Source organism: Falco naumanni, chromosome 7 (assembly GCF_017639655.2).
Source record: "Falco naumanni isolate bFalNau1 chromosome 7, bFalNau1.pat, whole genome shotgun sequence".
NCBI classification, from domain to species: Eukaryota; Metazoa; Chordata; class Aves; order Falconiformes; family Falconidae; genus Falco; species Falco naumanni.
The window spans coordinates 32563448-32591408 of record NC_054060.1 but is presented as its reverse complement, the minus strand read 5'-3'; the positions used below and the strand labels follow the sequence as shown (position 1 = coordinate 32591408).

Here is a 27961-nt window from a genome sequence, read left to right as displayed (position 1 = left end):
TTAACCTTTGAAGAACCAAAACCTTTGTCTGAGAGAACAGAATACGTGAGCTGGCTTTAGGTGGACCTTTTCCATGGAGTTATGTTGTGTGACTTGCTACAGCAATGGACAATGAATGCGGTGCCTTAACAGGAGATTGAGCCGTTGTCTCCAGCAGCTGTATTGTCAGGGCTGGTTGCAGATGCTAATAAGACTATTTGAATAGTCTTGGGGTTTGTGCCACCTCTTGAAAGGCTTGGGCAGTAAGAAGTCATCCTTGTCACTTGGTAACAGCCCCCTGAGGTCTTTCCCCATGATCCAAGCATGGAAGGCAATGAATTCAGTGGCCAGCCCCAGTTCTGTCGCAGAGAATTCCTTACACCAAAGGTGTTTCTTCCAGTAGTTCTGACTTTCCTGAGATGAATAGGATAAATTAAAAGAGGATTTTTAAAGAGCCTTTAAAAAAACCTGCAAAAACCTTTGTGGTTTTGGGTGGTTGTTTTGGGGGGTTTTGTGGTTTTTGTGGTGTTTTTTTTTTTTAATTTTTAACTCTTTGATGTAGCAGAAAAGTAATGTATGATCTTGGCATATTGGGGAAAACTGTTCCCATGGTTCTCACGGCCTGTCAGGAAATCTGGATTGATGATTCCTGCCATTGCGGAGAATGCTTCCAGGCTATGAGTGCATATTTTCCTCTCAGATTTAACAGTATTATTTTACACTTACATGACACTTTTCATCCTGAAGGATGCTCAAGCACTTAATCAGCTACATGGAGCACTGCTGAAGAGGCAGAAAATAATAGTCACTCTTGAGAGAGCATCTTGTTTGTGTGTTGGTCCCAGAGATCCTGACTGAGATCCCTCTGGTGCAGTGCTCTCTCTGGATGGAGTTTCACCTACTAAGGACTGAACCAAGATGCAGCAAATGCTGTGTTATAATAAAAGGGAAGCTTTACAATATTGCAGGCGACCACTATTGATCATTAGCATTATCAAATAATATTTTCAAAATTATCATGATCGTTATAAATTATCAAAGAAGATTTATGGTGATGATGTTCCCCCTAGCCTGTGAGAGTCTCAGCTTAATGCCTGTGGGCTCTGAGTTCGTCAAAGTATCCTTTTTTCTTAATGCTCACAGCTAAATCCACACCTAAGCTCACTCTGTAATTTATTGCAGTAGCCTCTTCTCTCCCCTTTGGGTATTGCTGTGCTCAGTTATACCTTTGCCACCAAAGACAGAATTTCTTTAATCTTGCTTCCTTCTTCATTAAATTCACAGCTATGGTAATTTGAAGATATTGTGGAATCTGGCCCTGTTTTCCACTCTGCAGACTGCAAGGCAGCAACATCATTTAAGTACCATATGGTTCTCAACAAAGTCAGGTTTCACATCCAACCTAAACAGTTTAATATTATCAAAAGCCCAAGCTCACTGCAGCAATAACAACCCCTGCTTCCTCTCCCTGCGTTGTATAACAAGAGGAAGAAAGCTCTCAAACTGAGCGAGCTTTTGTGATCTTGAACAGGGGCTGCAGGGCTGAGGAAAAGCCTTTGTAGCACCATCGTTATGTTCATAGGACAACGAGTGTCCACCTGGACCACAAAGGAAGTGCAAGCCCAGGTCTGGTTTCAATTAGGATGCCTTAAAAACACAGACCAGGTTTAGTTCCTATTGTTACCATATATAATTAATTTATTTGATGATTAAGTTTTAATGAGGTAATGCTACATGCCTCCAAGCTGCAGAACAGTCAGTTGTCTCTATTGTTTAATGTATATTTGTCTTTTTCTCTTTTAGGGGCTTGGATTCCAGTCACAACCAAATTTGATGCGTGCAAATATTTTCTGGTAGAGTTAATGTATTCAGCATGAGGAGGGAAGAACAGGCTGGGTGGGGACAGGGGAGCTGGGCTGAGTATTCATTCCTCCAGCCACACTGGTGGTACAGTGATTAGAAAAGACTAAGTCTTCAACTTCCTCACTTAATAGACTAAGAGGTCTCTGTAGATGATGAGTAATGCTGCATGGAGCAGATGCTAAAATGGAACAGGAGCCCTGAGACAGCTTTTGTTGCAGTACCTTGCAGCAATCAGAAATTATTATCCTCGTTGTGCTATGATGCTATCAGCTGGCTGAGGACCTTGCACTGAGTCACAGCAATCAGCATCCCAAATGGTTACAGACATCTGCATTGCATCAGGATAACAGCAATTACATTGCTATGTTTGCATCCCATAGGACCTCCATCGATGGAAATCGGTACCATGAGGGCTCTTGGATCCCCTCAGCTTTCCCTGCAGCCAACGTCAGGGCTTGCCTGCTCATGGGGTTGCTCAGTCCAGGAGCTGAGCATCCAGATCATGTGCCAGCACCTCGGTACAAAATACAGCTGAGTGAAGGGATGGGAGAGACACATGTCTGTCAGGTGCCATGCTCAGGAAGTCTTCTCCGTTTACCTGTGGGGAGCATACCTTTCTCCTATTCATAGGTGAATAAGAAGAAAGAATAAATGGTGGTTTGATGTTTAAAATAAGCCATCTCAGATTAATTAACATTTTAAAGAGCCACAGGGGCTTCTTAGGAGAAGGGTCAATGGAGCTACCAAATGAGGAAATTTAGACAGAAGTGATGATCTACAAGTGTTTTCTCAGTAACTCACTGGAGGGTGAATATGTTGTTAGAGATGTTAGCAATGGGGTGTCTGTTTGTTATCTGGGACTAAATAAATCATCTCTGAAAGCTGATGCTTCTTGTGAAGTGACAAAAGCACCCAGATGTAGCATTTCCTACCAAGCTGCAACATAGGATTTGCTGGAGAGAGGCTGTGCTTGGGTGAGATACAGGCCCCTAGCAAGAAAAGGATTATCCCTGCAGATTACAAGCAGGTCAATTAACTAAATAGCCCTTCCCTACAAGGGACTAACCCCAATGTAGCAGGACAGCTACTGAGAGAGGTAGGATGCAGGGGATGCTTTTCTTCTGTATTCTGTTTATTGAAGTACGCGTATTGAATACAGGGTTTGTGATCTCAGCATTTGCATGTTGATACAGGGAAATGCTCCCTTAGGAAATGGTAAAGAGTTTCTGCATGGAGAGCTTTTGGTGAAGATGGGAAGTCAAAAAGGATTGCTACAGTCTGCGAAAAGTCATCTCATTCATAAGAAAAGGTAAAACCCAGCCTCTGGGATAGAGAAGGCCATCAGGGAAAAAATTCTCAATTCTGCTTGCTCAATGTGCATGTTTGTTTAGTTTCTGCCATGGAAAAAGGACTAATGAACGTTACTTTGAATGCAGCTAATTAGGTGTGGTCTTTTGAAAAAATCATATTGTGCCTTGCTGAAATCTTCGTTCTGCCAACAATAAATCTGGTTGGATTCTATCAGGAATGTGTTGCTAACACATGGTTTAGCAGCAGTGTTTTTGTTAGTTGTAGCTATTTGGCTGGAAAGCAGAAGGGCCCTTGTATCCTGAAAACAACCACCTTCCTGTAACCCCAGCTGAACAGATCTGCTACTGACGTGTGACAGCACCACTGAAGCCTTAGGAAATGCAGTATCAGATGATTAAAAGGAGCTGCTGGATTCTTTAATCTTGCCTTCCCCTCTGCTTTGGCAGCTAGAAAGAGGCAGGCACGGGGAATGATGTTTTTGTGCTTGGGTGTGTTTGTGGTGAAAATGGAAACCTGCGAAGTCCAGTTGAGCTGGAGGATGGTCCTGCTAAATGCTTTGATTCAAAAGCAGCAGAGCACGTAGCAGGCCATATATCACATCTTCTCAGCTGGGCAAAAAAGTCAATTAAAGTGAATGGGAGCAGCAACCATAATGGGGGGGCTGAAAACTAAATAGAAGTGCTTTACCCAATGTACTTCATGACCATGGGAGCAGCCTGCCAGAGGGCAGAGTGGATGATGTTTTTCACTAGGTGCCCTGTGTGTAGTCTCAGTGGGTGAGGAATGAACATTTTGTGCTTCCCAGCTGTTCCAAGGAGACCCTTGGCATGCTGGAGAAGTTTAGGAACAGCTGTGAAGGTCGCACTACCAGGGGTCCATGGATTCATGGGACCAGAACACCCTTCCCATGTTTCTGCTAATTTCAATAATGTTTGCACTTTGACATTGTTAATGTGCGTCTTTGTATGTTTGTCCTCCTGTAAAACAAAGGGATTCTTCTGGATTTTTAAGGACATTTTGTTTTTCAGCAGATGTGAGTTACCTGAGCCTGGCTTTGGGAATCTGGTTGGGAACTGGGGCTCCAGATAAACAACCAGCAATAACCGCTGCTGCTCTTCTATGAGTTGTCTGGGATCCTTTGTCTTCAGAGGATCTGGTCCTTTCTTCTTGAGGACATTAGGGCTGGGTAGTTACTAGATGTCTGAGCTGCTCTTGATGTCATACCTCATCCATCCAAGTCCTGCACCTCTTGTATTTGTAATACCGAGCAAGACAGAGGTTGCAGTTTCTTCAAATGCTTGGGAATTAGGAAATGACAGATGAGGTTGCCATTGTAGCCTGCCCACTCATCTGTGGAAATGTACAATTTTGCTAATTTCTGTCATGAGCTAAATAAAGTATTTTGGCCCCCAGCTTATTCACAGACTTGACTAAATCAGCTTCATTCAGATTTTCTCCCTAAAAATGCCGTTGCTAAAGCAAATTACCTTCAGTGGGAACTGCAGCTCCAAAAGTTAAAATACAGAAAATCTGCATGTCTGGAAAGACTTATTTATGGGGAACTGCAGCTTTTCTGCCCCAATAAAAGCTTTTCAACTGCCTGCCATAATCGTAATGAGATTAGAGCTCATGAACATGGTGTCGCCTTGCTAACCCTCTTGACATTCCGCCAGCTCTATCAGTGTTTGCAGTGCAGTGCACCTTTTTCAGTGCTCTGGTTGATGGCAGCAGTGGCAGATGGTATTTGTTTAATTCTGCTTGTTCCCAGCATGTGTGTGGGTGGCTCTTTCCTGCCCAGGTGGAGTGAGGCACAGCGGGAGCCAGGACACCCTGCAAGGCTTCAACCATCGGGTATGGTGTGGTGGGAGGTCTGCAGACCCCTGTGTTTTAACTTCTCTTCTGCCTAGCCTTCTCCACTTTAAAATTGTGGTTCAAGCTTTGCTCCGATAAAACAATTAGGCTTAGAATTGCAAAGCTTTTTGGAGAGGCTTTTTGGAAGACAAAGGCTGGTCCAAGAGAGGAATGGGGTGAAGGGGTTGCAGCAGGGGCTCACAGAGGGCAGTGGGGAAGCTCAGGGAGGCAGTAGCTTGCAGAACTAGATGCCAATGTGGAGGACCTGTTCTCACCTAGATTTTAACCTTCAAATCTGTTATAAAATGCTCAGCCCTGGATTATTTTTATAAGCCTTGACAATCTCAGGCCAATTGGACCACTTTGCTTCACTGTTGCCTGTATCTCACCATTGCATTGCCATTGTTGTGGTGCAGTGGATCACCATTTGGTGAGCACATCGCACCTATAAATACACAGAGGAGCATGCCAGGAGGAGAGAGGTTGAGTGTTTGTGTACATGTGAGTGTGTGTGGCGCATGAGGGTGGGTGTGAGAGAGAGGGACAGTGCCAGAGGGGGAAATGTGATGCCTGTGCTTAGTCCTTCCTGATTGTATCTAAAATTTCCATTAATGGGAATGTAAGACATTGGTTACATAGTTTGTTTAATCTACACTTCACATTTAACCCCCCTGGAGACAGGGCGGGTGAGTGGTTTGTTTTCCTTGTTTCACCCCACCATGACACTGGAGACCCTCTCAGAGATAGCAGAGAGGCTGCTTTCCTGCCGGAGTGGCTTGCTGGCTTTTCCCAGATGAGCGGAGCAAGATGTGGCTGGAGACAGCAGTCCTCTTCCATCGTCTAACATCCTGTAGCACACACTTCACCTCCTGCATCAGCCTTCATCCACTACCTTTGATGCCACATGTGCCCAGCTTGGCTGTCTCTGCCCTGGATGCAGGAGAAAGCCAGGAGAGCAGGGGGTCACATTCCTAAATGATAAATAAGGAGGTGAAGGAACGGTATGGGAGGGCATAAAATGCAGCCTAAGTGCACTAAAAAGCACCCTATGGGAGCTAAAGCTGAACTGGGACTGGCCCTTCTCTGTGCTGGTAACAGAAAAACTGGTGGGGCTGTGGCTTTCCATGTTGCCCCAAAACTATGCAGAAAGCAATTCTGTCCCAGCAGAAAATCTGCTGGGGCTTGTAAAATGAAGAAAAATCCTTTGGGTAAGCACAGCTCAGTTTAAATCTCTGCTTCAGCCATGCCAGCATCTTTCTAAACATGGAGCCAAATGGCTTTTGTACTTTTAGATTTCTCTTTCCCAGTTTGGATTGAGATCACATGTTGCAGTACCCAAAATTAGAGCTAGAATGGGGATCCTTGCATATTCATTTCTTGCTGAAATCGGGTCCCATTGAGGGTCTTTAGCATTTTACTGATAATGCTTCTGTGCCAGCAGAACTAGGCATGGGGCCTAAACATGCCCTTATTAAACTCAGTGGAAGTTTTGATGTGGATTTCAATGGTATCAGCATTTTCTTCCCGATATTTTTTTTTTCTCTACAACTCAATCCTACAACTGGTTTCTGCTGGCTTTTGCAGATTTCCTTCACAGGACTGGTAGTCCTAGCAGTGGGAAAATAAACAGAAATGGTCCCCAAACTTTGCTGCCAACAAGAGCAGTTAAAGAATCAGTTTAGTGCCTACATCTGGAATTTCTTTTACAGTAAATTGACTGGGATCAGGAAGCGTTAGATACCAGCAAATTCCAGTTTGATTGCTAGCAGGTGTAAATGCAAATGAGGAAAGCATGATACCTGGACTTCGGCTCTGGATTTTGCCTTCTCAAATCTTCCAACAAAAATTCCTCATTAGAGTTTTTTGTCCCATAGAAGAAAATTAAAAAATTGTTGACTTTCAAGTTGATTTCCTTGCTTGCTTTCAAAATGAAAGCATCAGTTGGAAACATGTGTGCATGCGAGTCTACTTGGAAGCAGGGCTCTAACCCAGCTCTTTTTTTAATTCCTTGAAGGTGCCGAAAGACCCCCCAAGAGCTTTTGATCTTTGAAGCTGGTTTATTACAACAAAAAAATTATAACAGCGAGGAAAAAAAATACTTATTTAAAGAATGGGAAACACTGAACTGAGCGAGACGGATAAATTAAAAGCTGGGAAATTAATCTCCAGCCTAACCTGTGAGTTCTGGCAAGCTGAATGTCCTTGTCCTGCTGGTCACTGTGTGAATCCAAACAAACCCACCCTGGTACAAAGTGTCTTTTTTACCCAGCTTTCCCTAGGTTTGGACCTGGGTAAGCAAGGAGGCTCTGAATGCTTTTGGTTGATTCAGGCTCACTGATTAAAAGTATAAGATCTGGTACAAACTACCAGACAGTGAAAGCTTGGGAAAGGTATGTGATGGCGATCTGTGAAGTCATGCAGGGTGTGGAGTACAGCTCTCACCTATGCACCATTGCTCCTGAAGGATAGGTCAGCAGGTGTCCAGGAGGACGTCAGGGAGGTGCAAAAGCACAAGGAAGTATTTCTTTACAGGATGCATCAGGAGGGGCACTTGCTGCACCCTGAAACTATAGAGGCCAAAGATTGTAAATGGGTTTAAACTGGATACACATTTATGGGAGACAGAACCATGTGGCCATCATGGGGTTCAGGTACAAACAGGGGTTTGGGAGATGGCCACCTACTCAGCAGCAGGTAGGTCTATAAGATTCACAGAGACCCTGGGAAAGGACCCTTTGTCCATCCCTCATTTCTTACACGCTTCCCCAACACATCTTCACATCCCCTGGGATCCCTTATCCTCCCTCCACAGTGACAAACAAGCATCTCTGTGCATTGGTCCTCCTTCCCTAATCGATATCACCCTTTGAAGTATCGCTGATGACAGAACTGGCTCCTCCTGAACCCTCTCTATGTCAGCGCACAAAAAAAATCCCTCTTTGGCAAGGGTGGCCCATGGTATTTCATCTTGTTTGGGGAAATAGATGAGAGAGTTTCCTTCTCCTTCATGGGTTGGCTCAGATGCAGAGCCCACAGTATTACCTGGCAGATTATTAAAGCATTAACCATGCTTATTTAATGGTATTAACATGCAGATAAGATGTAATGTATCATGTATTGTATTCCCCTCTCAGTGTGGCTGAGTGTTTTTTAATGTCAAGGGCAGGTGGTTTTGTGTGATACCTGCTTAGTGGTATTTATTCGAAGGCTGCAGTTAATGTTATTGTCCTCTGTTTCATCACACTCTGAGATTAAACCGCATGTCTGGTACATCATTTATTCAATTATTAAAACATCTTAATGAAGGTTAACAGCACAGTGCAGCACAGTTGTGCAGAACTGACACATAAATCTGTCATTGTGTTGGGAAAGGCAACGGAACTGCATCTCCCAAAGTGCAGATGGGACAGATTAAAATTGTATGCAAAATAGTGCCAGAAACACAGCTCTGAACACAATCCTTCTGGGAATCAGAGCTGGAGAAATGGAAAAAGGGCTATAACAGGTCTCCCTGGTTTCAGCTGCCAGGAAGCACTGAGCAGTAACATGGCATTTTGGGTTTCTCTCTTGCTGATCTTGGGTGAACGCTTCTGTGCTCTCTGAAAGACCAGCTGCAGAGCAGATATTTCTCTGAACACATCTTGTTAGGCTCTCCAGGGCTTTACCGGGACACTGGGGCTCTGCATAGCCACGGGGAACCTTTTGTGGCCAAGCAGACAGTCGTCCTGCCTCTGCAGGGCCTCAGGGTTGGTGAGGATGGCATGGGCTGATCCCAGCATGGCCTTTGTGATGGCCCTGGGGCTATTGTTAACCACCAGTAGAGATATCTTGCAGTACCCCTGGAGGAGCTCAGGGCTGCAGAAATGGTGTCCAAACCTCTTACTCATCTGAGAAAAAGGCTTCCAGCACTGCAGGAAAGACTGGGCAGCAGCCTCACCCCAGCAGATACTGGCATAGTGTTCAATTTTTTTGCTGTTTTGTTGGCAAGTATGGATTGAAGCCTGGGAAAATGTTAGAGGACTTCATTGTCACTTCACACAGGAATGAGTTACATTTCCAAATGAGTCTGGAGTCAGGGAAATTCTGTAGCTGTCTCTCAGTTATCTACAGCTGACCTGCCACCTAATGCCTTGATCACAGGCTAAAGGGCTTGCTGCTTCAGTTCTGCTTCATCAAAACAAGGCTGATATTTGCATTTTGCAGCAAATATCCATGGCCATCATAAAATGTTTAAATGAAACTTTTTTTCCCCTCAGCCTTGGGTGAGAGCCATTGGATTCACATGTCGTGCAGGAAGTAAACAGGAGTGCTTCTTGCTCAGCAGTCTGTTGATGTGCTTGCCAATTGCAGCTACATTTATTGCTCAATGGTACAATACTTAATTGAATTGTTACCTTGTTAATTTTTTAATCAACTCATTATGATCTATTAATGACTTTGGAGCAGTAAAGGTTTTCCAGCCCAGGATATGCCAATATCCTGGGGAATTACGGCTGTATGAGCCAGTCTGGATGATCCTCAGTAAATCAAGTAATGCTACTGTACACTGTGGTTTGCATAGAGATGGTTATTTAAGATTATACAGATGTCTTGGACATGGAAGCCAAAGTCAGCAGCAGAGGTATTTCCTGTCTTTTTCCAGAGGTATCTCTGTGCCCTTTGCTCATTATGTTAGATTTAATTATTTCATTCATTTATCTTGAGATGAAATGGTTTGCCCCAAAGCTCAAGTGCTCATAATGTCCACATGCAGTTCAATAGCCATTCATTGATCAGCTTCATAGCCCTGCAAGCATTACCGCTACCTGCTAGTTCAGTGGTAGCCTTGCTGACATCACAGCTCCCCTCCCCAGAGGTAATTAATCACTCACTGGCTCATTCTCTCCAGTTCATTTATACACTGCAGTGGCAGAGCCCAAAAGAGGGTTGTGTGAAGGGAAAACACTCCCGAGTATAATGTTGGTATGGTTGTGAGGCCACTGTTGCACTTATTTCTTTGTTGCACCTCTACAGATCACTGGTTTTCCAATGGTGCTGTCCCAGAACAGATTGATGGAGAGGATGACAGAGTCCTTTGCCAGAAATTCACTCATCTTTCACTGTGTTCAGTCAGATTTGGAAAATCATAAAATAGACCTTTCAAGCATATAAAGATTACTAGGGTAGAGCATTTACCCAGATTTAATGGGGAAGTAACATGAGTGTCGAGGCAAAAGACAGCTCCCCAGTTTAAGTCCCAAAGCCAATGCTCCGTGACACTTCAAAAATATAAACAGAGTAGTGAGAATAAATATAATATATGGGCTTTGCCAATGCAAATGAAAAGCAATTATCCCAAATCACAGTCTTAATTTATAAGCAGTCAGTATAATTTGAGAAACTGAAATCTGATGTTGCTAAATCAAATTCCTGTAATTCCACTGGGCATTAAGGACATAATAAGATTACACTGTGCACTGAGCATGTCCTTGTTAAATCTGCTGGCTACTGCATTTTTATTGCTCTCCTGGGGGTTTATTGAGTTTACATTTCCAGTAAAAGGTAATGTTTTCACAGTGTCTTTGGTACACTGGCCACACAAGTCTGTCTGCAGCAGGCGGAATTGTTAAGCCATATAATTTGCTTACATCCCTTGGTGGCTCAATTGGAAAAAAAAGGCAATTAAAAGACACCATGCAGTTGTATATAACCAAATTAAAAATAATAATAATGAATCTACTCTACTGTAATCAGTAAGGAAAGGAAGCCATGCATAATGCTGAAGTTTAGCCATAAGACAGCTAAATTGATGAGCTCTCCTGTTTAGATTTGCTTTTGAATGCCTGAATAGTGGTGCTAATGTGATGATATCTGTGATTTATATACAAAAGTGACCTTGAGAGTAGCTGCTCTCCAAACAGTTAGGAAGAATAAGATTTCCTTGCAATAGGCTGTCTGTAGTCTTGGAAAACGGATGAGAAGGCAGGGGATAAAGGAAGAACAACAGGTAACTTGGATATTGGCCAGTGAAAGTCCCTGGGAGCAGTACAGTATTTTCTAGGAAAGACCAGAGATGAAATGTACCATTTTAGGAAGGGGCAGAAAGCCAAGAAGAAACAAACCCTGATTTGCACACCTGTGAACACTTAGCATGGGCATCCTTGCAGGACCATTTCAGCATTCATCTACCAATATGCTTTCCTGGTGTTTAATTCCCTCCTGCTCTCTAACCAGGGTTGGTTGAAACTCTTATGTGTAAAACGTCTCCTTGAAAATGCTTATCGCTAATTAGGATAATGCCGGATAAGCTTGATAGACACATTAATTTACATTTTAAATCTTTGCCATTGTGGCTGGGACAATTCCTGTGGCTGTGAACACACAATATAAAACTGTGGGCTTGGATCTGTCCTAAGAAGTAACATGATTTTATTCACTGGAAGCTAATAGCATTGCATAATGATCCTTTAATATTTAAAGCTCAGTGATTTTGTAGGGTCATCCTTTTTTCCTCTGGTAAGTTCACTTTCCAGAACACTTTTACAGCCAAGGTTTCAAGAACATCTCCAAGTCTGCATCCGGACACCTTGACTTTATAGCTGAATTTTGTTCAGGAAAAAAACGGTCCAAGTGAGCATCCATCCTGGGAATCAAGATAATCCTGCTAAGCAGGACTCATGATAGCATCATGAGAACAGTGGACCCTGTGGCCACTTAAAGAACCCAAAAGACCGGGTCTGAATTAGGAAAAGAACCATTCTCTGGCACGTTCTTGCCGTTTCCAGCAGCTGACTTTTGGAAGATTTCTTGCCTTGCTTGCAAAAAAGAACTCTATAGATGTGTTTATATATGATTTCTGATGTGTATAGAAAGAATCCTGAATGGACTTTTTCCTGCATCACTTTTTGTTTTCTACACCCACAGATAAACTGTTACAGAGCCAAGCACATGTGAGGTCAGTCTTGCTTGTGGGGTGTCCTGCAGCTCATGCCAGCTTGTGTGGAAATAGTGTTGGGGGGTCACTTACCATGCACCAAATGCTGCAGCTGTCTATGGGGACTCACTTTGCTCTGGATTTAATGGTTTGTAACCTGGAGGGGTTTTATGTGTCTAAATCCATGGGTCCCAGCTAGTCCTGATATCTGAGTGTCAAGGCCAAGGTTTGCTACAAACCTGCCTGGGCAATTCTGGAATTTTCTGTTTGGAATGGTTGCAGACAGCCTGGTTTCTCAGGGGTACATGTACCAAGATTTTGACTGAATTCTTCCATTATTTGAGATTTATTGCTGGCAATGGAGAAGTTCCTTTGGGAAGGACATAACATGAGCTGACAGTAATTCACCAGAAGCTTGGCATGGTTTTACCTGAGGGAACTCTAAACCAGCAAGCCTTCCTATGATGAAATACCATACAGGTCACGGAGCAACTAGGATTAGAGTTACAAATGTGTTTATCAGTGTCAGGACAATTATGTCTTCTAACTCTGTTAGATGTGCATTGTAAGATGTCTGCTTTGGAAGACTTACTGGGAGAAGTAAGAGCTTGAACCATAAACCTTGTAAGTGTCGTGTGTGCCATGCAGGCTGCCCCTGGGGGCAGGCCCATCTAGCATGGGTTTATGAAAGGCAGGTCCTGTTTGATGAACCTGATCTCTTTCTGTGACAAGATGACCCAACCAGTGGATGACAGAAAGGCTGTGGTTGTTGTCTACCTGAACATTAGTAAAGCCTTTAACTCTGTCTTCCACAGAACTCTCCTGGAGAAACTGGATGCTCATGGCTTGGATGGGTGTACTCTACACTGGGTAAAAAGCTGGCTGGGTGGCTGAGGCCAAAGAGTGGTGATGAATGGACTCACCTTCTGCTGGTGGCCAGCCACAACTGGTGTTCCCCAGGGCTCAGTGCTGGGGCCAGTTCTGTTTAATATCCTTATGGACGATCTGGACGAGGGCCTTGAGTGCTCCCTCAGTAAGTCTGCAGGTGACACCAAGCTGGGCAGGAGCGTTCATCTGCCTGAAGACAGAAAGGCTCTGCAGGGGGGTGTGGACAGGCTGGGTTGATGTCCAAAGCCAATTCCATGAGGTTCAACAAGGCTCAGTGCCAGGCCCTGCACTCGGGCCACAGCAACCCCACGCCACCCTACAGGCCTGGGGCAGAGCGGCTGGGAAGCTGCCTGGAGGAAAAGGAGCTGGGGGTGTTGGTCAGCGGCCGGCTGCATATGAGCCAGCAGTGTGGCCAGGTGGCCAGGAAGGCCAAGAGCGCCCTGGCCTGTGTCAGAAATAGTGCGGCCAGCAGGGCTAGGGAATGATGGTCCCCCTGTGCTCGGCACTGCTGAGGCCGCACCTCGAGCAGCGCGGTCAGTTTTGGGCCCCTCACTACAAGAAAAATACTGAGGTGCTGGAGCACGTCCAAAGATGAGCAGCGAAGCCGGTGAAGGTTCTGGAGCACAAGTCTGACGAGGAGCGGCCGAGGGAACTGGGGTGTTGAGCCTGGAGGAAAGGAGGCTGAGGGGAGACCTTATTACTCTCTACAACTACCTGAAGGAGGCCGTAGGCAGGTAGGGGTAGGTCTCTTGTCCCACGTAACAAGCAATAGGTCAAAAGGAAACAGCCTCAAGTTACACCAGGGGAAATTTAAATTGGATATTGGGAAAAAAATAATAATTGAAAGGGTGGACAAGCATTAGAACAGGCTGCCCAGAGAAGTGGTTGAGGCACCATCCCTGGAGGTATTTAAAAAAAGACGTAGATGTGGTGATTAGTGACATATTTTAGTGATGTATTTGGCAGTGCTGGGTTAATGGATGGACTTGATGATCTCAAAGGTCTTTTGCAACCCAAATTATTTTATGATTCTATGATTAAGTGTTTATAACATATTGGCATTGCCAGGATGGACTGAAACAGGCTTTTCACTGTCTTTTCCACTACAAAGACTAGGAGGTATCTGAGGAAGCGAGGAAGAACTCAGAGCAAACAAAACGAGGTGCACCTTCCCATGATAGACTGTTGCCTGTGGAACAACCACAGCCCCTTGACAAACTGTGGATACAGATACTAAAAAATTGCCGTGAGCTCCAAGGAACACTAAACAAGTTCATGCAAGAGAGATCCACACAGGGTTGCTAACTGCGCAGGAACCACATCTGTCTTGGGAAATCCTTGTGCTGAAAACGGCTGGAAGCTGGAGAAATAGCAGTAATTGCTTCCCTGAGCTTAGGCTTTTTGCTAGCTATCCCCTCTTGGGGTAGGCTGATCTGCGCTCTGATGGTTACAGCCACTTTGATGGCTTGTTGTGCTACAACCTTCCTTCCACATTTGGTCTTTGAGGGCAGAAAACAGCCCCTTGTTGTGCCCTCCCTTTTGCCCCCTCCCCCACCCCCCACCCCCACCCCTGACATGGCACATCTGATGTGTGGGATCAGAAACGTGCAACCCTGTTGCATGACCTTGTGCATGCCACATCTCTCATCAGTAAAGAAGGTAGGAAGTGTGTGCTCAGATAACTGCCAGAAAATTATCCCAGAGGAAAGGTAGTTTTTATTGATGATCCCAGTTTATCACATTACCCATAACTCTTTCTGCTCAGGGGCAGTGTTTTTCCTTTGAAAGAAAGAGCTGTAGCCTTTCATGAGGACAACACTTGTGTCCCTGTTCCATTGAAGAAAGATGAGGATCTTGCATGTCTTTCCATGCTGTAATCAATTTATAGCTTTATGGGATCCAGAGCTCCCTAGGAAAGTGTCATGGATTGTGTCATGGTGCACACTACTTGCATGGAAACCTTTGATTCAGCTGGCAGAGATGAAACCAAGACAAAATGGGTTTAGCCAAACTGCTCTCTAATGAATGCATGTGTGCAGCTGCAAGAAGAGCAATGGTAATTGAGCCAAGAGTGGAAATTATTGGCAGTGGGGTCTGCATTCATGTGTGCTTTGTATTTTACTCCCGATTCATAATGTATTTACCAGCTGTGTGATGTAGCTTGCTATGTCACTGTTACTTCCCACCTAACTGTTGTCCACCCTGCGGCCTTCCCAGGGCTCTCCTGAGACCATGGCTGATGACTTGCTCTTGAAATTGGCCTCCAGCTGCCCCAGAGTCAGGGAGGTGCTCTTGACCATGCTCCAGGCATAAGTATTTGGGATGATGTAGTAAAGTAAGAACTTCCCCTGCAAACCTTACCCCAGGTCTTGAGAAGCTAGAAACAGACTGGGAGGTCAGGAACAGCAGCTGAAGCCAGAAAACCAAAGCCATCAAGGGAAAGCTGTTTCAAGCTGCAGTCCAACTTGTACAACCCAGCCACTAACCCCCACCTCAAACTTGACAAAATTGTCCTGACTACATAGATGTTCTCCTCAGTCTATGTTTTCCTCCTCCTTTCATCACCGGTGGGACTGAGAGCTTATTGGCAGAGCTAATGTCCATCATATGCTGGTTTCTTACCTTCACCCTCTCCTGCTGAGGACTGGATGTGGAGCGCAGGCTGCGGTTTCCACTCAGGGCAGCTGGCATGGAAGTAGTTAAAGCTGCTGAGGACACAGCCACTTCTTTGCAGTGTAAGTAATGTTTACAGAAACCACAAGAGCTGACTGGCCTGCAGAGGGACAAGGAAACACTCATTTAAATATATCCCTAGATTAAGCGGTGCTGCTGTCTGCTCTCCGCTTGCTGCGAATAGCTTGACATGACTGCAGGAGCAGACCGAGCTGAAGAAGCAGATCCTTGCAGCTTCCTAGTTTTCATGTGGGTTTTTTCTGTATTTCTATGAGCAACTTAATGACTGAGCTAATGTTCAGCTCCTGCCAGACCAGACTGATCATGCTTGGTCCAAGATTTTGGGTCTCTGGCAGGTACACTGGTCAGAAATACGGGCACAAGACAGAGACAGACCAAGAGTCCCAGCAGTGCTGGTAGCTGCTGCTGTCAGCTTGCAGAGTCTCAGTTTGTAGGATGAAAGGGAGAAAGAAGGTTGTCTCTTCTGGCTTATGAAATCACTGGGTTTCTGCTGGGCAAAGGAGATGTCAAAACTCACAGCCTTACTAGCAGTGAGGAGGCCAATGGATTGCAGCAAACTGGAAATTTGAGACAAAGTGTAATGAACTGTTTTTCCAGAAATTTGCTTTGCAGATTGGCTGGAGTCTGCACCCAAAACTCTCCCATCCCAGCATGAGCCACAGATCTCTGCCTGGGCTGCTTTAGCTCAGAGTTCAGAAGTTAAACAGAATTATTTCCTCAGGGAGATGAAATCCCTGTCCTACTTGCCCTGAAGTCAAACTCCTTTTACTGTTACCAGCGAGCCTCTGCAGGAGCTCTGTGCATTCATCCCAGCATTTAGCAGCATCCCTCCCATCCCTGGCCAGGCTCTGCCCCAGCCTCCCAGGGACGGGGACAAGAGCTGGTGCCCAGAGCCAGGCTGGTGCAATCTGCCACTGGGGACTGCTGCGGAGGTGGGACCCCCACTCCAGATGTGTGGTTTGGGGAGCTTGGGAGCACTCTAGCACTAGCCAAGCACTGCTAGTGGAAAGCATGGCTTTTCCCTTACAGGCAGGACCTCAGCCTATATGTAAGTGAGGCCCTGGAGTAATTCATGAGCTTTGTACCCAGAGGAGCAGGCGCTGCTGAGTGCAGCTCCCAGCACAGTCACAGCTGGACATGGGCTGCGCTTTGCTGGGGACTGGCAGAGAGGAAGGCACGCCGGGTTGTCAGTGTTTTCTGCTTATGACTCTGCTCCTGCAGACTGCGGAGCTGCTACACCTCACGCTGAGCTCTAGTGTTTAAGAAGCTGCGATTTCTGTGGAAATTGTGAAGTTTTGTTGTAAGTCTTCCCTCTCTCCCTCCCTTGTGATGGCAAAGGGATTCTTGCAAATATAGCACAGGTTTAGTTTGAAGGCTGGAACAGCAAAGTGCGAAAGTACGTTGTACAAAGAATGAGAAACAGATCCCAGCTGTATTATTCATTTGCCTTATAAGACATGAGGCTTTTTACATTATTTTTAAAAATTCTTGAGGGATGTTTATGCCTTACAAGTTATAAAATCCTGAGCCTGTCATTGCTAGATTGGTCCTGAGTTAGAGACAGAGAGGGGATGTTGATTTTGCAGGCATCCCAGGAGACCCACGCACCCACCGTCAGCACCAGCACGTGGGGGTGAAATCCCCTGCCAATGGATGTGTCTCCTAAAAACTTCTACTGCTGTCTCACATTTCACACATGGGTGTTTCTGGAAGCTTCCAGATACTTTCCTTGCCCTTTCCAGGGATGTTGGTTTCTTTTCCTCCCACGGAGAATTTTCCCCCCAGCAGGTATACAGCCTGTCAGGCCTTTAAACTCTTGTGGATGGTTTTCAGGCCAATACATCCTGCTTGAATTTGAGGTTTTGTCCTGGATTTCTTATGTTTCACTGCGAATGAGTGTGAGGAGGAAAAGGAGGGTAACATCTGGTATACCAATTACTAGTGCTCTAAAAACTGCTAGGAGAAGGATGTGCCTTCAGCATCAGCTGTCTGTGGGCTACATCTCTCCTGCTTGAGCCCAGTTGACTGAGGGGAAGTTTTCCCTTTGGCTGCTTGCACAGCTCTTGAATTTGCACATAGAAACCCTCCTGGGTCCAACACTTGCAGAGTTAGTTCCTGCCCTGGGGGTTGGACCTGGCAGAGAGTCCCTGAGCTGCCCCATTTCCTTCCAGCCATATAACTCGAAGTAAGGTATGTAAAGATTTCCATATGCAGGGGACGGGATATATCCAGCCTCCTTCAGAGGGAAGGATGCAGTTTAGGAGCCTTGGGCTACCTTGGCTATCAATAATTCTTTCTGTTACAGAGGAGTTATTTGGGTTCAGATAACAATTTAATGCAATTTCAGGTCCTCTGTGTATTACATTCTCTGTTCTCCCCTGCATTTTTCCATGCTAGGTTTGGGGCAGAGCCTGTACATGGTCCCCGAGGGCTCCCAGTGCCACTGGGCTGGTGTAAAGGCTCCTGCCTGCAGCTGACCATGGAGCACTTCCAGTTGCTGTCACTCTCTCTCCGCTCGTTCCAGCTCTACAGCTCTTTCACTGGGCTTTCCAGGTTTGGTGCCCTTCAAGTCCGTATGCATCACCAAGTATCAACAAACACGGCTGAGCTGCCATCTCCTGGGGGCAAGTCCTCAGAAGCTAGAGGTGAGGTGTGAAGATGGGGAAAACCTGACAGCCACCAGAAATCACACTATTCCCACTATGTTTTCAGAGCAACCCGACAGTGCTTAGCAATAAATAGAATTGACACAGGATGTGCCAGATTTCAGCAAGCTGCTCCCTGTCTGAGCTGATCTCTGCTTCTTCCTGCTGAATCCTAAAGCTGGTGCCACAGGGATGGAGGCAAACAGCACACAGGGAGATGAAACTGGTGGAAAAGGGGCAAAGCATAGCTGGAAAGAGGGGTTGGTTGTGGTTTGGGCCTCCTTAATGGTCCCACAGCCACCTCTGTGTTTTGTTGTGATTAATTTATCCTCATGCTTGGCATTGACTGTGGCTCCTGAGTCATTTGGGGGTCTCTTGAAACTGTTGTGAGCTCCGTGTCCCTTAGGTATACTCAGACTGTGGCTCTGACAGTATCCTGTGTCCCTGGAAGATGATAAATGAGTGGGTGATGTCCACGTGGCCAAGGTGGTAGAACCCAAAGCACCTGCGTTTGGCTTCTGCTGAGAGCTGTGTTTTCCCCTTCTAGACACCGTCACATGGAAAGCATGTGGATGGTAGCAGGGAGATGCATCTTGAAGCCTGTGTAAGTCCCACAGGCCACTTCTGGGCATGCTGCGACTTGCTCAGCCTTTGGGAACAGACCCAAGCACCTCTGCCAGGAGCATGTACACATGCTTTGCTGTGCCCCGGAGAACAGCGTAGACACCTCAAAGCTGCCTTGCAGAGGCATGCAGGGATGAACACTGCTGCATAACCCCATGCAAATACCTTAGCAGTGCAAATTATCTTAAACACTTTGGGCAGTCAATCTCCATGGACAGTCTGGAAAAACAGATCTCTTCCGGGAAGGGGTGAACCAGACGTGCACTGGGGTGAAGGGACAGTCAGTACCAGTCAACTATGATGCTCTTCACAGCCTCTCAGGTGTGTGACAAGCTCCCCATGTCCCTAAACATCGGTTGCTCCCCCCTCCCCACACATCCGGCCCCCCAAACCTCCTGGTCTGCAGAAGAGTAAGCTGGAGTTAACCACCAAGCATTCACAAAGTGGTCCTGCTTTCTCAGTGGGATTGTCCACCAGTTCCTGGCTGGGATCTAACACCAGCGCTGATGCCGTGCCGTTTGACTGGCGGGGAAGCTGCTATTGATTTTTATTTCATGTCCATCGATAGAGATGGTGCAGGTGGAAGACTCTGAAAGGGCACATAAATAATAAACTAAGAAAAGCTGTAGCAGAGTGAATGATGAGCAGTTTGGCATTTACTTGAAACCAGAGTTTGGAGGGTAATTTTTTAACACAAAGATGGTTTTGCTACAGAGAATGCTGGGCTTGCTTTTGCTGTTAGTTATGCAACTGGAATCTGGAAGCAGTGCTGGGCCAGTGGAGAAAGTGGAGTCAGAGTCAGCCTTGCTGCTTTTCTCATGCCTTTTCTCATCTCACAGCAACAGTGCGTGTTGGGCAGGAGTGGTCTGCTGTCACTGCCAAATACCCAGGTTAATGATGGCTCTGCTGATCAATTAGCAACCCCAATCAACTATTTAGCAGTGAGGGTTTTTTAAATTAAGATATTTTTTTATTGGAGGGGTGGGTGGGAATGAACTAAACTATCTTTCTTGCTCACTGTTCAGGTAGATTTACTGAATGCAGGATGGTTTGAAGGGGAGGGAGGTGCAAGCAAGGGTTTGTTTAACACAGTATGAGTTCATGTGATGCAAAAGGCTTGCCAGCTGTCCTGGACCAAAATTATATGTTCCTTCTCTCCTATCCAGCACCTTTTACTTGGGACATCCTGCACAATGCTGTGCAAGACCAAGGTCATGTGCCAGGGGATTGGCAGTAAAAAGGGACATGTTCATTTCTGAGACAGGTAAATCCAGCATGTCCCTCTGTTCATCGTCTGGGTTTGTTGCTGGTGCTCAGCAGAATTGCAGGTCCTGTCTTGGGCCCCACCAGAAAAGCCACAACCTGTAGGTGAGACCTTTGGTTTCCTTAAGAACATCCATTTGAGATCAACACAGAGTTCCCCACATGTGCTCACAGCTGCACCATACTGGGAACACCTCACCTGCAGTTCCCACAGTTATCTATTGATAACCTTCGCTTCGGTGATGGACAGAAAAAGAGCTGAGCAGTCTGTGGACAGAGTGAGGAAAAGACCTAAAAAACGCTTAGGGAAGAGTGGTAGAAAACCCAGCGTGAACAGGAGGGAGAACTGGAACCAGGAAACTGGGAGCCTCTCCCAGCTGGTGTGGTGGACTTTGGACCAAGTTGTGTTTCCACGTCAGACAGAGTTCAGTTTCACCCAGCACCCTGTGCAGATCCAGTGGTCTCTCCCTACCTGCACAGATGATGTGGCTCTGGGAGACGCTGCCCAGACCTCCTGCTCTTGAAAAGCCACCTGCAGCATCAGGGATCTCCTGTCCGTCCTGGTTCACTTTCCCAGCAAGGAGAATTTATCAGTCAATTTGCCCATGGTGCAGATGTCTGTCTGGAACTGTAATGACATTTACCAAAGGGGACTAGAAATTGTCACTGGGGGACTGCAAATAATGAAGCCAATGTCTTCTATTGACACACGTGGAAGCTGTTTAATTTGGGATGTTGGCTGTCAGAAAATAGAGCTCTTTTGTGGCGGTTTTCTCGGTGAAGCAGCATTGTATTTAATTTCAAGGTTCGTGCTCACATTTAAAAGTGAGCTATTTTCAGCTTTTAGGTTTGGAGTTTCTTCATGGCAATAACCTACCAATTTAATGCACATCTAAGGGTCTGATCTGTCTCTGCTTGCTAACTACAATGATTTCTGCCAAGGATTTCTTGCTAAGAAAGAATGTTTTATTTTTTTCCCTTTTTAATTGCAGCTATAAGCCAAGCTCTTGAGCCTGGACCCTTGCGTGCCTTTCAGCCCCCAATATCTGATTTAGGCATTCTGATCCCATTTAGGATATGGGTCTAGTCTTCTTGGGGAATTCTTGTGTGCTTAAAAGAAGGAATGTTTTTTGCCACCTTGTTGCGCAGTCACCCAAAAGGACCAAGATCCCTCAGCAAGGGTGATGCCTAAAAATGAGCATCGTGGGTTTAAAGAACAGGAAAACAGGTTCTGTTAGGAGAGGATGCAGGTGCAGAACTTTTAACACTAAGCAATGCTGGCTGTGTTTAACTCACACAAGAGTCTAGGGAGTCCTCAGCACCTCAAAAACTGGGTGATGAAACTAGATGGAGCAGCAGGAGAGGTTTGCACAGGTCAGCTTTCCTCCCAACCCTGGCTCCTACCAGCAGTGAGAGGTGCCACTTTGCATCCATACCTTCCCATTGGGAACTGGACAAAAAAAATCATTGTTTTTGCAAGTGTAATATAGGGGGAGAGAGAACAGGGGAATAGTGATTTTTTTGGAAGGGAGATCTTGTCAAAACATGTCTGCTGCCTGGCAAAGCATCCTGCCTGGGCTGGCCTGGCAGCAGCTCTGTACAACAGGGCTGCTCATGGCCCCTGCAGAGCCACCCTTGGGATTAAAGCCCTTACAAGAGGCTTTAATAGGAATCTCCTCTCCCAAAGATATATATGCATTAGGCCTTATCTCACTGTTTCATTAAGGAATAGGAGCAGGGACAATCACAGGGGTCACCAAATCCTGTCTCCTGCCATTGCAGGTAGATGTGCTGTGCAATCCCTTTATTATTGTATAAGGGCAGAGGTGAACATCAGCAGGGACCTGAGCTTGTGCAGCCTGTCAGCCCCAAAAATGTCACTGGGAGAGACCCACAGTCCTTTTACTTGACATCTGATGGGCTTACATCCATCTCAGGGCATGTCTGCCAGGATGCTGCAGTTCAGGAGGAGGCAGCCTGGCTTATTAATTTTAAGTGCACTTGAGATGCTATAGTATGAGAAGCTATCATCATGAAAGTGCTCAGCAGCATGTAATCAATGCTTGGCCTTACAAAGTGTCCTCTGTTGTGCTCAGGCTTCTCAAAAGTCCAGCTACAATCTATATTGTTTATGTGGAAAAGTGTTATTAGCTGAGTTTCCTTTATTTTCTTCATTTTCATGGAAGGATTTTAAGGGAGTTCTTTGTAAGGAGTGCTCAGAGGCTCTGGGATTTTCCTTCTGTTTCCTGGTGAGACCAGATTTTTTATTTATTTACATCTTTCTTTTTTTTTTTTTTTTTTTTAAACTGAATATTTCAAATACCAGGAAGCGATATAATGTTAAAGCCAAGCCAGTCAATGTGTAATTGTGGCACCAGTCTAGCCAGTGTGAAGAATGATATTTTCTGTGTTATTACGAGAGCCTGGGAACTTTAAGAGTTTGCCTTTTAACAGCCTTCATAAGAACATGGGCACATATTAATACTTGGAATAGGCAATTAAAAGCAAAAATGGCTGACACCCTCAATGGCACAGGGCAGGGTTTGTAATGAGTTAGTCCTAGAAACAGATATTGCCAAAAAGGAGCTCCGTAATGATTAAAAAAAAATGATTATAAGCTTGCGGCTAAAACGTGTATTGCAAAAATGAGTGTGGTTTTTTCCTAATCACTGTGGTAGCTGTGCCTGTGCCTTGGGTTTGTGGAGCAGAGGGATTTCAGTGAGTTTCCCTTTGCTTGCGCCAGGCTGGGCATGAGTCCTCCTGCCTGGCAACTAATTGTCCTGGAAGCAAGTTGTTGCAGACAAAAGATGGAGAATGGGCCAACCTGCCAGTTTTGGGGTAAACCAGAGCAAGTCCAGGGCTGATCTGCTCGGACTGAGCAACCCTTTAGAGCATGTTCTTGCACTGACACTGAATTACTTGCAAACAGTGTCTTATGGAAGTGGGGCCTCGGGGAGCCATAAGTGCTCCCACAGAATCCATGGCAGAAAGAAAATTCCTGTTTAGAGTCTGCTCTGGACAGCACTGGACTCAACAAATAAGTGCATTAGTGCCTTGATTCATCAGGCATTTGGAATAAACAATGGTAAGAAGCGGGCATTGAATTTACTGGGGGGACTAATGCAGCTCTGTCACCACAGGACGGTGGTACTTGGCATCTCAAGGTGCAGCCCAGTGTCCAGCTGAACTGGACCATGCACCAGATCCAGGCTGGCTCTGGCCTGGTACATCTCTGGGCTGTTCTCTCCAGCCTTGGTATACAGCAGGATTTTTTTCTGGTGTGATTTTTACACCTCATTTTCTGCAAATATTTACAGCATTAATTCCAAATTAGCCTTTCTGCCTTTTGTAATGCATAGAATGAGCTGCTTATTGAATATTCAGAATTTTAAGCAAAAAGCTGTGTCCAGTATTTGCTGTAAATATGTATAAATGCTTATTGGATCTTTCCCAGTAGCACCTGTTTCTTCTGATGAGGCCTATGATATGGAAGAAAAATGCAAACAGGAGCCTTCTAAATGAAATGGCAAATTTAGCCCATGTAATGCACAGAATACTAATGAGCAATCTGACGGAGCCGCTGCGCATTCATGCATTACCGGCACTGAAGAATGACCTTGGTCAAATGAGCGAGAGAAGGGAGTCCTTGCACTCGAGAACAAATAGATGACTCTGATTAAACTACAGCCACCTCACCTCTCCAGGGACCTTCACAGCCAAGCACAGCAAGATTAAAGAGCTTACGCTTCCATCAAGCACCTGAATCCAGCTCACACTCGGCAGTAATTTTGCACCAAGCCCTCTCTTCCCCTGCAACAGCCTTCGAAACTCACCGTTGCCTTCATTGTCACAGCGTGCTGGGTGAGCTCTCGTATTAATAAAAATAACAGATTGGCACCCTGTTCTCTCCTGCAGCCTCAAGCTGGTCAATTATTCTGCTTTAATTACCCCCTTATACATACTTTTTACAGGCACGGGCCTTTTCTGTGTTTATGGCTAATAAAGTAATGAAGTGATGCAGTGATAAATTACTCTTTGGTTTAAGGTGGGGATGTGACACGACAAGTGAAGGGCTATGCAGGTGGTGATTTGAAGAAGTTTAGTGCATTGCTGCACTTCGGAGAAACATTCACACCCCTCACCCCAGCCCCCACACCACTTCCCTCCGCCCCTGCCCCCCGGAATGCCTTTGTCTCTTCTTTGGTTTTGCAGCAATTTTGATGTTTTAGCATAAGTTTGTCTTTTATTATGTGTCTGAATAGAAAAATGCTGAAAGTGTCTTTGTTCAGCAGGTTAATTTTCTCACTGATGATTAAAAGGAGACAATCATTTAAGACAGCAGAATAAAAATTGCACTTGGGAATTTCACTAGACCAAGAAATAGAGTGGAGGGTTTTTAATAAGGGGCTGTCTAATTTGGATTTCTTTCATTTTAACCAGAACATGGAAACTGATTTCCATTATGCAAGATCAATAATAGCATTTTGAAAATCCCATTTTCATATTTAATCATTTGCTTAATATTGGTGCTGGATCTTTCTGCAATTCTAGCATGACCCCCAAGTCTAATGCAGTGATATTTTCTGCAGAGGCTTCTTATGAAAAAACAGCAATTACATCTTCCAGCAATGATCACTGTTGCTTTGTACTGGCGAGAACAAAAAGGTGAAAAGCAAAGGAGATGCTGGCATGACGTGGGGTGGGGTATGCAATGGGGTCTGAGTCATTTGTGGACTTTGAATATCTGCAAAATGACAGGTACCTCTGGGCCAGGGAGGGGTTTTCTCTCCACATGCCATCAGCAAACCCCTCTGTGCAATGTCCGCACCCTGGGGGTCACTGCTGGAGCTGGGACAGCTCGAGGGACTCCTGCTCTTACCCTGGAGTCCCTCCACCTTGTTGCTGCTCACCTTTTAATTCAAGCCAACATTCAGGCTAGCAATCTTGCTGTATATGAAAAGTAACTCCCCAAACTTGGTTTGCCAGGGTCAAATGGTCAAAAGCTTAGTGTAATATATTACAGAAGGTTTTTTTTATTTATTTATAGCCTCCTTCTCTACACTTTGGGTGCAGCCAGACGCTGTTTCTACAGGTTTAGTTTTTAGCGCCTTCGTACTTTTTTTTCCTCCAGAGTGCAGAGGGCCAGAAACATTTCCCCCCCTGGAAAAACGTGACATTGACTGTGCTCCAGTGGTTGAGACTCCTGCCCATGCTCATGAACATCCATAAGACCTGAAATAAAATAGGTAAGGAGCCTCTTGGGTGTTCTTATGGCGTAGACTGAGGAAATTTGGGGGCAGGACCCCGAAGAGGCCGTTCCCCTCCAGGTATCCAGGTGCTATCATAGTCCGGCATCCCGTACTTTTCTGGGTCATTTCCTCAGCTCCTCATGGCAGCCTGGAGCCCTCCAGCCCAAATCAGTTCCCAGTGTCCCCTGGCTGGGTCTTGTTATGCTTTACTGCGTTTGTTGATGGATGGATGGGTGGGTGGATGGATGGATGGATGGATGGATGGATGGATGGATGGATGGATGGATGGATGAATGGATGGATGAATGGATGGATGTCTTCAGTGCAGGCAGCATGTGCCAGCCATTGGAGGCATTAACCCCTCGTAGCCATGCTCCGCAGCTCCTTCCGTGCACAGCTGGAAACCCTCTTAGAAAAGTTGTTAAAAGTAAGTGAAAGCCAGGCTACCCTGGAGCAAAGACAGTTTCCTCAGAAACAACATTTGATTTGCAACCCCTCCCTTCCCTGAGCGCTGCTCAAAGCAGCCCTGTGTTATAGGTAAGGATGTGGCTGAGCAGCTATTGAAAATATGTAAAGCTGTAGAAAATAAATGGGCTAGATCTGCAATAACTCTCAGTGCTGCTGCTGGCCTCTTGAAACAGCCATTTCATCACTGCACACTGCCGTGTGTCTCCTTACATTTACATACACGGTACACACTTTTCATGGAGCACAGGGAGCGGCTGGGGTGAAAAAGAAGCCCTGGTCAGCCAGGATGTGAAACAGACAGCTTGCAGTGAAGGTGAGATACATGAAATGGGAGGAAAAATCATTTCTCAAATAAAACTTGCCTTGCAGGCATAGGCAGGGTGTTTACGCAGGTTGTGGCACTAGGGAGAGCTAGTCTGTGCCCACCACAGCCCTGTCCCCACTCACGTGGGGCTCTGTGGCATCCATCTGTGCACGGCTGCGTGCCCTGCATAAGTGCATCCCTGTACTCGTGCAATGTGTAAGTGTATCCCAATACTTCGATCAGTCTGTTCTTGCTCAGCTTGCTGGCCTTGCCAGACAGATGGACAAAGACTGGACAATAAGAAGGAAAGGGGAAAGACTCGTTTTCACCACGCTTGGACAAGTGCCTCTGTACAGCCCTACGCTATATCTCTGCAGTCCTATCCTAACTGGCTGAATTTAATCTCTCTCAGCACTGTCGCCCTGGTGCTGCCCACTACTGCTCCAGAAGAGCAGCTTTGAGGCTGAGCATCTTCTCTGTGTGCCCAGGAGCTCACAGCTGCCTCCTGAGAGAGCCATAAGAAGGAACCTTTAAGAAAGGGGAAATGTCTTTACTTAACACACTTTCTCTCTTCCAGGCTTTTCGTACTGTGTGGTGGGTTTGGGATAGGTTTTTCTCCTCTTGCTGGTAGCCCGCTTCAAAGAATCATAGAATATCTCAAGTTGGAAGGGACTCATAAGGATCACCAAGTCTAACACCCTGCTCCTCACAGGACTACCTGAAACTAAATGATGTGACTAAGAGCACGGTCCGGATGCTCCTAGAACTTTGACAGGGTTGGTACTGTGACCACTTCCCTGAGAAGCCTGTTCCAGTGACTGATGATCCTCTCAGTGAAGAATCTTTTCCTAATGTCCAGTCTGTCCACTTGTCCCCTGCTCTCTGCACTGACTTGGGAAGGTGGTGTCTTCTCACCTTCCAGCTCTATGCAGCTTGAGCTTTAGCAACTTTTCTCTACTTGGCCCCACAATAGCATCTCAGACTTTTTGCTTTCCCCATTAGGAGGTAGGAAATGCAGTTTTTTCCTGCCTGCTTCCCTCCTCACTTTCATTTCATGCTCTGCAGAGTTTCCATATGTTCACCGCCAGTGTCTCAGCTCAGCTTGGCCCACAGGCACAAAAGCTTCCCATCATGCAAGCTGCAGATATGCATGATGACCTTCAAAGATGTGGTGAATCCTCCAGTCTGTGTCCTCCCTGCTTGGGAGGCTTTGAAGAGGGCAGACACTGAAGAGGCACTGGGCTGCTGGCCAGACTGCACTTCACCATCTGAAGCATTGCAAGGCAAACTTTCTGGTGGATCACAATTCTGGCTGTGTGAAGGTGCCATTTTCCCCATAATAATGATGTTTCCTGCTGGATAATGCAAAATAATTTTGTATGACAGTATGTGTTGTCCTGGGTCCTTCCCATGAGATTGGCCTGTGGTGGTTATTGATCCTACAGAGCAAGGGCAATCAGGAGAGAGCCAACAGAGCTGGAGAGTCATTGCCTGGAAAAGTGGAGAAGGACAAGTGGCAGAGCATGAGTAGGGACCAGGGCAATAGACATTTCCCTTCACTCTTCCCCAGATTCCCAAGCAATGTCCTAAACTCTTGGAGGATGGGCAGAAGCAGGAGTATGAGGTGGGCATATTGGCCTTTCTGGACCTGTTTGGTTCGGGGCACAAGGTCCAGGTCTGGAGGCACCTGATGTTTTTTCCTTGGAGGAGGAACTCTCTTATCCAAGGCCACACATAACTCCTCATGACTTCATTAGGATTTTGGGCAACTCCTGAAATGGCAATACAAAGCCTAACGCCTGTTGCTGTACCCTGTCACACACATCACTGTATCTGTTCAGTCCTCCAGCGTGCCCTAGGAGACCCTCTCCTCTTGCTGACACACCACTAGCCTTGTCTGTACATGCCT

The 27961-nt window shown here is 45.8% G+C and overlaps 1 long non-coding RNA gene across 3 annotated transcripts in view; it reads left to right on the top strand.

Annotated features, from left to right (window-relative positions):
• Positions 1 to 2929: 2929 nt before the first annotated feature.
• LOC121091984 overlaps positions 2930 to 27961 on the top strand; it is a 50581-nt gene continuing 25549 nt past the window's right edge. Inside the window, exons 1-4 of one of the 3 annotated variants that reach the window (XR_005829121.1) lie at positions 2930 to 3151; positions 17897 to 18144; positions 23489 to 23892; positions 25163 to 25277. This is a non-coding gene — a long non-coding RNA (uncharacterized LOC121091984). Of the gene's footprint in view, positions 3152 to 17896; positions 18145 to 23485; positions 23893 to 25162; positions 25278 to 27961 lie in introns of all 3 variants that reach the window. The other 2 variants (XR_005829124.1, XR_005829122.1) reach the window with 2 other exon arrangements.